The following is an 11,749-nucleotide window of genomic DNA, read 5'->3' on the forward strand; positions in this document are numbered from 1 at the left end:
CATATCACAAAACGAACGGGTTAGTTCCCAGCGGGAAGCGAAATCAGTAGAATTGATTTACTATTGTAGGGGCATTGGAATAGAATATTTATTGACCATTGTGGAGACGATTTTCGATTATGGTTATGGACTGAATATATTATAGTATTTTGAATATTTATTCATATCACGAAGATATATCTCTGATTAATTAATTTTTTTCTAAAAATAATGCCTCAGGATAAATCCCATAGAATTCAATCTGATGTTAGTCAACATAACAATGACTAATTCAATTTTGTTTGTGCGATAATATTTGTATATTTAAAACGTGAATTAATGAATTTAATAACTGCACTTTTAAGTAGTTACACTGAACACACCTTTTTAAAGCTTTGAGGCATTTTATTCAGGTAATTACTATACGATCAGTTGAAAAAAATATTCCTGGTCTTAGAAATTAGCCACATTCAAATTGCCAATTTGAATTCCTTGTTTGTTTTAAAAACATTTATTTTTCTATTTGAGCTGTATTTAATTTATATCGAAATTAAGCCTAAAAGAAAATGGCGACCACGCCAAATTACTTCAATTATCTGCTTTATTTAAACTGTTAAACAGATAATGTGTGCGATAAAGTTTTTCGAGTTGGATAGGTTTCAAAGTAACGATAAAGGTGCAACGAGTAAGTTCGATGAATTGAATTAATGCAGGTGTCGTTAAGCAGATTTAATATAAGCGCCATTTTAATTATTCGTATTTGCATCCAACACTACTTTGATAGCACTTATTTGTTCACTTTTTCCTGATAAAAAAGTGTCTCAAAATGTACTAGAAAGCACTAGTTTCCTTATCACATGTCTACTTTATCTGACTTTCTAATTTCCGCGTTCTTAAAGGGAGCAACGCAAAGCAAACTATGCAAGCCGTAACTGTACAACAGGTGTTGAGGTAACTATTTCCCATTATATGCATCTAAGACCAAAATTTTTCATATTTGGGCCGGACTCAAAAATACATTCTTTTATTATTAAACTATTTTGCATAAATTCTATCCTCGAATCGGTTCCTAAGAAATATGAAACTGATTTTTATCAGGTCTACTGCAATTTTTATCCAAGAGACACATATATTGTATACAGGAATGACACATGTTGGTTTTCACAAGAGTACAGCCACATACATTCGTTATAGCAAATAAATCTAAACGCAATACCTGAGGCAAAGATTTACAGGGAAACTGCGTTTACATAGCGGCATCCATCCCGTTTTGAAACTTCCAACTGAACTTTAATCCTGACTAACGTAATTGCTAAAGTTGGAACACAAAACCATGTTCGCGAAACGCCCGATTTAGTGTCAGACGTTTCGTAATTGATGTAGAGGCTTCGCGGCTTGCCAACTTCAACGATGAAATACGTTTTCTTTTGTAAAAATTTTGTTGAAATTAATTTGGCTACAATAAATTTAATAAATATCCTCTTAATCGCTTACTAACGCCTACAGCTGCTTTCAAATTTCCAGTTGAGTTGTTGTATATCCTTCATGCTACAATATTTTAGTTTATTTTTCCTCAATTATTTAGGACCTATGTTTAGATTTACGCCCGTCTTTGCACTATCAACATCTGAAGAGTATAATAATCGCAAATAGAAAACATTTAGAGAAAAATAATAATACGTTTTGAGATTTTTCTATATAAAAAAATAACTAACAATAAATGAATAATCCTATAAGAGAGAGTTAGAATTTTATGTTAGTAATTTAAACTTAATTTGAATGTAGCTTTCACTTCAAAATTGCTAAAATTCAGTTTTTTATGTTTTTTTAATGGTCGATAAAACACTTAAGTTGGTCACATTACAAATATATCACATTATCCAATAAAGAAGTGATACCTAAGGTAACATAATTTCCTATAAGCTATCTGGATCACATCACTCTAGCTTATTTAAAAGTTATTTTATATTTAATTTCGTCAGATATTCATCATAATGTTTTTATTGAAAATTTATGGACAATGAGAGTACACTTCTTTTGCTTAAATTTTTTTTCCTTAGTTCCATACTTGACGTTATAAGGTTTTTCAAAGTACACCTTATTTTTAAAATATGAAGAATAAATGCAATAAAACGAAGAATAGATACATATGTAGTTATAAATAGAAAAAGGTTTTTAATTTAACCATGGTCAAAATATATAAATCAGGAGACAAGAGTTCATAAAATTTTCTATGATTTTCAAAATTTTAAAACACTGACTGAAAATAATGTGTTTTTTTAAATAAATATTTATGGATATGTTTAAAAACGTTATAAATTCAAAACAATAAAATTAAATGGGAATCTTTTACAATTTAAAACGGCCTAGTCTGAATGTTAGATTTTTTTTTAATTTGGCTTCACACTGCTGCGGAAAAAGACTAGAATATGTCGATTGAATTCTCCAGCGCGCTTTTGTAAAGTATCATTCTCGCTCACCCAAATAATTTATGGCTCAGGTGTTTTATTCTCTTCTTTTTCCTTTAAATATACATGCATTTCTTAATAAATTTATGTTAGTAATGTTACCATTAATCTTTAATTAACAAAATAAAATTATGGTGCCTTCCTATATATTTTTTTTATATTAAATAGCGAGCAGGTATCACACTGTATGGCATCGTAATTTTTTATCGGCCATCCCCGGGGTGCGTTTACTGGCGCAGACGCGTGGAATATCCAGCTGGTTTATGGTCGGCGAATTTCGGTAATATCGAGGTCGGACTAATTTCGTTTATCCGTTCCTTGCGGGAAATTCTTATCTTCTTTAATATGAGAAGATATTGTGAAAAGTTAACGACACAAAGTGATCCTGCGTAGCGTGATTTACAAATTGCTGTATTTGAAGCCGAAAAATTTTGACTCTTTATATCTCTGTTATTTATTGATTGTTGTGGTGAAATATTCTATTATATTTTTTTTTTTATATTACTAAAGTCTTAAAATACTGAACTTAAACCTTCTTTACTTTTTCTATTAAAATGTATGCATAAATATTTTTCATGGTGTTTCCTTTTTTGTCATATTGTTTATAGTATATACAAATATATGCTTGCAATAAACTGCCCGAGCTTAAAAAGTCTCTATATTCGTATGTAGTACGCGTATTTTACTATTCAATATTTAAGCTGACTTTGCGATTACTTTGCGATAACCGTGATCACCGACAGACGGTGGGAATAAAAAAATATTGAAGTAAATCTGAAAACATATTTGTATTTCAGCATATACTTGCTTAATCCTAGCTATCATTATGTGTACCGAAGCTTTAGGTTAATGGTATGAATCATTTGATATTTGAGTCATTGACAGTAGCAAAATAAAAATTAATATTTACAAAATGTATAAAGTAAATGAAAAACGTGGTAGAAAAGATTGAAATAAAGCCTTAACTTTGAACTCGAGAAGTGGGAAATTGCTGTATAAATTTTCTTATTGTGAAGAAAGTTTGAAAATCGCTGTGTAAACGATGCTGCTATTATTTATAATCAAGAGATAATGTTTTAAATACCAAGTTTCCAACTGAAGTACTATTTAAAATGTATAGTAAAAGATATCATGTTTTGAAATTCAAAATCGGAACGCTAGCATTTGAGTTTATTAAATAATATTTTGGGATAATGAATGTTAAGAATTGTAACATAGTTTTAAATGAAAGTAATGAAACTAAAGTTACCTTGTAACGAATAATATATCTAATAATCAAGTAACATGATTACATAATCAATATGTCAATTCAACTTAATGATAAGGAAATAATTTAGTTAACATTAGAGTTGTAGATAGCTTCAAATATAAGAGTTTGACGATAATCAATTAGTTACGGAAGTATATTATATGAAAAGAATTATTAATGCTCGTACTATCTATTTAATCTGAAAAGGATTTTATCCTCATTTCACCTTTGATATATTAGAGTATTTGTACAAAATAATTTCACATCTTATTTTAAGCATAATATTTAGAGTCAATTAATTAAGATTATGTCCGCCGTTATTATAAATTAAGCGCGATTATCTTGCCGGATCTTTTCCTAAGGGATTGACTCAGGACCGTCACGAAAAACCTTGGAGGGAAATGTTATATTATATTTCAAGGACCACATTACTTATATTGTTTTATGTATAATTAATCCAAAAATATAATGATAAAAATCAGCTAACTTGAAATATTTGCAATGATTGCTAGATTTACAATCGCAAAAAAGAAATAATATGACTTTTTATGTGAGAAAATTTTATTATCAATGTTTAAATTAAATGTATTTGTTTACATCTACATATATGCCACATTGATCTTTAAGTCTGATAGCTGACGTTAATTCAGAGCGGGTGATTCAGGAATTAGTGCTCTAGAATTTAATCTGATTATCGCACTGTAGCAGAAGATAGTGAGAGCTTAATTATTCCTATAAGCTCTTACATGCACAAGACATTTGTATTCGAAACGGGCTCCCTTTAAAATGAGGCGTCGTAGGACTGTTTAGGTTAGGTTACCCTAGAATAAGATGAAGGGGTCGCATTGCAGGTTACATTTTTCTTGCTTAAAAGGAAATTTTGAAAAATTGAAATTTAAAACCAAACTTAAAAAAAAACTTATTTTAAAATACTAAAAAAGTATCCATGAAGAAATAACCAATCCAGAATCTACACAGACTTCTATTACTTATAATTTTGATGTTTTGTAGCTTTAAAATATAATATAAAAATATTTGTGTTGTCTTAATAAATAAATGTAAATTTGAATTAATATTATTTATCACTTTGTTTGTGAAAATTTAAAAGTTAAATAGAAACAACAGCGTAAAATAAAATGTCAAAAATACATTTGAAGTAAATAATCTTATTCTTTGATTTTTAAACGGAATTCTTGTTACTTTTTGTATTTCAATGCGTTACCTACATATTTTCAAATTCGGTCAAATCCAAGCTCGGTCCTTTTCGGACATTACAAACGTAACCATGCATTGACAAAAACATTTAGCACGTTTCCATAATTTCTGATCGATCGGTTAAAGATATCTCCTCCGAAATTGCATTTTTGGAGTAAGAATTCACACGCACTAATAACATATAATGTTATGAGATCTAAGATTTTCGCGAATATTCATTTAAATGAAACTAGTATTATTCGGATTTACTACGCGGATTTTATTATTTAAAAACTACATAATCCCGACGTTTCGGTTACTTTGCAGCAACCGTGATCACGGGCAGACGAGGTGTGGTTAAATAAAATATTGGAAGAAAACTTCATCTATATTTACACAATTACAGGAAAGTATCGAAACTTATTTAAAAAAATATTATAATAAAAATTAGATAACTGGCGCTAATCGGATATAGCCGCAGCTTAAGTGTTTCCTCCGATGTTATGCAAGACTTAATATTGTTAAAACCTGAAATCACATTTTACCTGTTAAAAAATGACACATTTATTAAATATTACGTGTTATCATATGATAGTTTATGTATTTAGTGTTGCAATAGCGATGTTTGTCCTTTTTTTGAAATGTGGAAATATTTTTTTCATAAATATTATTCGATAATTGTTTTACCATAACGCGAATATTGAAATAGAATCATATGATTTTTTTCGACAATATTACGTATGCACATTCGCATACTTTACAAATTAAATAAAAGCTTAAAATAAATAAAGTATTACAACCAAATTTTGATTATAATCGACTCATATAAAAAGTTACACAAATTAAATTAACAGATCGAATATTAATAAATATAATGAAGTAACCATAAACATATGTATATATTATTTCTTTGCTCAGTAGCAGTGACTGATATTGCATAACATATAAAATTATGGTTGGAATTATTAAGAATTATAAAGAGAAACAAAGATTAAATATGATAATTGTAATAACACATGTAAGTTGATCAACTCTATTGTATATATTAATCTATCAAAAGAAATAGGACTGAGCTTTACCTGAAATTTAGTGGAAATATACGAAGAATATAATATGTAATTAGTACATGTTAATTTGTTTTCAAGAAGGTTAACACGTCTTATAAGTTCATCTATACATACAATAGAAGTATAATAGATATCTGTCATGTAAGATATATAGGAAAAATAAGTTGCTTAAGCTAGATGTATGGGGTTTTGATCCGTCTTAGCAGTCCCAACAGCCGTGTAGAGCACCACTGTTGTAAAATATTTGTTTTAAATAACTTAGAATAAATCAATTCGTAAAAAAAAACTAAAAGGATTAAAATAAATCAAAACTTGTATAAAAAATGCTGATCAATGTCACTTTTCCACACGGCTTAAGCCGCGGATGTAGCTGGAACATATACATAGATATTAATTATTTCTCAAATTACCTAAAGGAATTTATTTTGGTGCGCCATCTGTTTCAATAACGTGGAACTTTTTACTGAACCGACATGGTTTGGCTCAATCCAATCAGCTTACTAGGTGTTTTTTTATAAAATCCAAAGATGTCACACTCGTTGTCAAAATAGCCATAAATAAAGTATAAGCACTACATTTAACTTTTAATATTATGAATTAAAATAATAAATTAAACAATCCCCGACATATTTGATAAACAAAATTTTTATTCAACCAGTGGAATAAAATGTACAAATAATGTGTATATTATAGAATAAATTAAGCAAAGTTTTTCGGTTCTTTTACAGCAATCGTGAAAAACATAAATTACGTAAAATATTTTACTCTAATAAACGATCTAGAGGTGAAAAGTCGACACGTTTAACAACTAGTCAATACGACTGCGGTGATAGCGTGGTAGTAAAACTGTATATAATTATAGGTAGGTATGGGCTCAATATGTAGGGATAAGCCTTACATAGTATTTCTTGAAATGGAGTATTATGTGGGTCACGACCCACATTGGTTCATGATATTTTATGCCTAGTTTACGCTCAGATTTAAGAAGTTGTCCCTTTGAATCAACTTAATAAAATCAAGTTTTTTACGATTTAGAGAAAATAGAAGTCGAGACTAAAACAAAACTCTGAATATAATAATTTTGTAATATTATAAATTTTAGGAAACAAGTACGTATTATCTTTTTCTTCAACTTTTAGTTTTAAAAATTTTCGTCCTTAATAGTTGACCATATTTATCATATAACTGAAAAATATTTAAGCCTATTTTTACGTTCCAAACCAAATACTTAAACAATACAATAATTTCATTTTATGTGTATAAAATTATTGTTTAATTTCTATTAAACGTAGCTAGGTGTATAATATTTGATAAACGCTCTAATGGACTGCAATGATTGGGAAACTCATTATTATACCCTGTAAAAGGATTTTGAATTTTAAACAAAATATGAGAATGTATTTTATGTTTTCTTTTGTTACTTAACAGTCACGTAAATACATATATGAGTAAGTAATCATTGAAACAAAATTAATATAAATCAAGTGCTGACGTTTTTCATTGAAGTTTACGTATATTTACAAAAAAATAAATTTAATATTTGGATGAACTATTTAAATAGAAGATTACTTTATTAAATCGTAGGTTCAATATAACAGTTTAACAGGTATAACATATTTTTGATATTTACATGATATCTTTCGTTAAATATATCATAGCATCATCTGTGCCATTTCGTGCACCATAGCACCCAGTTGGTGAGAGTTATCACTTGAACATTCGACCGTGTCGTTGTGGTAGAATTCACACACAATAAGGTCACAAGAGCACTCTTATAATGTAGCCGTCCATATTTGATGAGGGAGGTCGGTCCCTACTTTCCTCCGGTCTATAGGATAGGTAGGGAGGCCACAGGAATAATTCTAGCCCGGTCTTCCTGGTCTCCGGAACGAAACGGTTCAGAGGAAAAAGCATTGTTACCGATACGTATCGGTATCCGTTTTTGGAGATTATTTTCTTATAGAAGTTTACCATGGGGACTCGCGCGATGTTGTTGTTTATAATAATATCGTCTTTTTAAGAACATTTCGCAATGATATCCTGCCCCCATCCATCCAGAAGGTGAGGTTTCATAACCTGCGGCCGTCTTGAGTTCTGACAAAGATTTTTGCATTTTTACTATGTGCAACCATATTTAAACGGTAACTGAAGAAGACTGGAATCATTGGATTTCCGTGCCTTCTGCCTATCCAAAAATCTAGGTGGGAGTAAATCGCACAAACAGTAAACAGAAAAAAAATATATTTAAGAAAATTATATTGTAACAATGTCAAATAAAACGCTATGGAGTATCTAGTATTATCAATATATTTTCTTTTAACTGTATCCTATCTTTAGAACTTCAACTTTCCTATAAATTTGCAACCTTGCAAGTAGGTAAAGACTTTGCTATAAATGTTTCTAAAAAACGATATATTGAATTTCTATGTAATAAAGTTTGACTACACCATAAATAATACGACAATACAATCGATAAGATTTGATTCAAATAAATTATATTTAAGGAATCGTTACTCTGATCAAGCATGCTTATAGGCTTCATAATTATATTGGAACACTGATTTCAGATTTGAGTAGGCGGAACTATTTTTTGACTTCTCTCATAAATATTCATGAATATTCTGAGATTAATTTTGTACATATTAATGAGTGTATAAATCTAACTAAGTATTCTAATGTCTCCCGTTAATGTGACAACATTATTAAGAATTTATCTCCTGGCTTAGGTTAGTTTAGGTTTAGGTTCAAACTTAAAAGATAATTAAAATCTGTGACAAAATTTTTGCACGATATTCCATATTTTTCTCATACAAGCTTGTACTAGTGAAAAATAATTAAAAAAAACGCTAATGCTTACGATATTCAAATTTTTGAAATTACCAAGATGCAATATCCCAGTATATATTGGCTTTGCAAACCAAATATTAGTGGTTATTATAGGTCTGTAAATGTTTCAAATATTAAATGGAAAACATCGACCGCACATTCCATTAAATGTTTAATACCGTGTATTAAGTCGTTCAAATAGTTAAATTTTTATTATTATCGGTAATGTTTGCAAGAATAATAAAATTTTATAACGCAGTATACTATGTTGGTTTAATCTAATTGACACAAGACTGATAACTAAGTTTAATAACATATAAACGGTCCATTGAGTCGAGATACAACTATAAAAAAAATATCAATTAATTTGAAAAATTAAGTCGCATGAAAGAGTTTTTTGTTTTTATAAGCTTTGACAGGACCCGTTTTTACATGACCTGATAACAATAGTAATTACTAACCTTTCAAAACAAAATCTTTTTTTCTATGCTAAAGGGGGCAAACGAGCGGACGGCCAACCTGATGGAGGTAGTTACCGTCGCACTTGGACAGCCGCAACATAGTTTTGGGGATGCGTTACCACCCTTGATTTAGGAAGAGAGAGAGAAAAGGGCGGGGAAAAGGAAAATTTTGGAAAGGTTGGGATAAGGGAAAGGACAACCGACTCTCTCACTCATCGGATGAAACGCAGCCATTAAAGACTACTTCATTCCGATTTTCAGTGAGAGGGTGGTACTTCCCCGGTCGAGCTAGCTCATATTCAAGCTGCAGTAACTTAACTATAGATGGACTCTACTATCTACCAATCTTTTAGAAATTTCTACGTGATCGGTGTTAAATCTTAATATGTTCTTAATTTTATTTAATATAATATTTCTCGGACAGAAAACATTAAATGCTTTATACCTCTAAAACTGAAACGAATGATAACCTTGACAATATTGAAGTTTTACATTTTACCCCATTTTTTATGATCGTCATACGATAAATATAATTCATAAAAATAAGCAAAACAAATGTTTTGTGTGCAATAAAAACGTGGTGTAGTACAGTGAATATAATTGTTATCATTATTTATCACCAAGAACATATTTATCCCCTAAGATGTGTGAGAGATTCAAACTTTATTTATTAATTTAATTTATCCATTTGCATGTTTCCAATAAACGTTGACGTTCACACCAGGATAGGCTTGTATCGTTACCATCGATTAATTTTTTTAGCGGTCAGGATTTAGTTAATTCACTGATCTGCAAAAAAAATTTTTTTCGTCTCCAAATAAAAATATGATATCCAAAGTTGTCTATCACGTATATTTTATTTACAATGGATTTTTTAAATAAAATTTCTTTTATAGCATTATATTTTAATCATTTATTTATTATCCTAATTTTGGAGACAGACCATGAAAAAACATTAAAACGCATATTACAATATGTTTTTAACTTATTAATAGTATTTTACTGTGTGGTTTTCTTTCTTTTCATATTTTCAAATGGAATTTCGCGATTAATAAACCAGAAAAAATCTGCAAGCATTCCTTCTGACCATTATCCATTGTAGCGCCTCTATGTGCATAATATCTTGACGAAACCTCTCACTATGTTCATCTGATACTGCTTCAAGGTTAGATGGGATGAAATCCAAGTGAGAGTCCAAAAAAGTAATTTTTAAAGACACTTTTACACCTAGGGCTTTATACGAAGATATAAGTTCTGTGACAGTATCCTGGTAGTTTTCTTTTTTTTTGTTTCTTAGAAAATTATGGCACACTTCGCCGAAAGCAGTCCATACCCTTTTTTCGAGTTCGTTCAGTTTTATTGTAAAATTTGTGTCCTTTATGAGCTTGCGTATTTGGGGACGTCAATGATTCCTTCTTTTAATTTTGAATCGCTGATTCGGGGGAATTTTGTCTTTAAATAATGAAAAGCTTCGCCATCCTTAGTCATGGCTTTAACAAAATTTTTTATTATGCCCAGCTTTATATGGAGAGGTGGAAGAAATATTTTTCACTTGGAACTACAGGTTGTTCTTTAACTTTCTTGAAATCGGGCATCATTTTCATTCTTCGTGGAAAGCTTTTTACTACGTAGTTTTTAATAACGCTGATCAGTACTTTTAACGCGACTAGATATTGTTCGATATATCGAATATTGTTCGAAACTTACCGAAATATTCTGTGTAAATACAAAATAATCACGATACAACTTTTTAACGTACTGAGCGCTACGAAGTCACAGCGACAACTGCGCACACGCATGTACTCGTATAAAACTGACTCAGTCTTTATCGTTCTCTCTCTTTCTATCAGTACGAGTTATTTTTTTGTGCACACCACTATCTCAACTAAGTGAAGATGCGCTAACGCACGAACAACAGTAAAAAACATAGAATTTCATTCAATAAAAAAATAAAATAAATATTAAGCTAATAATAATAGTAAACGACAATAACACAAAAAGTGGTGTATCCAGAAAACATAAGTGCTTTGGTACTGTATTTAAAGGTTGTTTATATTTTTAAACACTTTTTATGATGTTATGGTATTACAACATTTAAAAATTCAATTATAAAAGAAAACAGATAAACTAATCAATCATTCGAAAGTGTGATTATTAAGTGAATTGAAGGATTGTGAGTGTGTGTGCGTGCGTGCATGTGTGTGTGTGTGTGTGTGTGTGTGTGTGTGTGTGTGAGTGTGTGTGTGTGTGTGTTTGTGCATGTACGTGTGTGTGTGTGTGTGTGCGTGTGTGCATTCACGTGTGAGTGTGTGTGCGTGACTGCATGTACGTGTGTGTATGTGTGTGTGAGTGTGTAACGTGTGCGTGAGTATGTGTGTGCGTGTCTCTATATTTACCAAAATGCAATGAGACTTACCAGTCTTATAATTTGATTTTTCATTTGACTATTTTTATATTGGGTATCATCGTAAGACCAATTTATTAATAATTTTGTGATATTTATTT

The sequence above is a fragment of the Danaus plexippus genome, assembly GCF_018135715.1.
Source record: "Danaus plexippus chromosome 3 unlocalized genomic scaffold, MEX_DaPlex mxdp_25, whole genome shotgun sequence".
Classification (NCBI taxonomy): Eukaryota; Metazoa; Arthropoda; class Insecta; order Lepidoptera; family Nymphalidae; genus Danaus; species Danaus plexippus.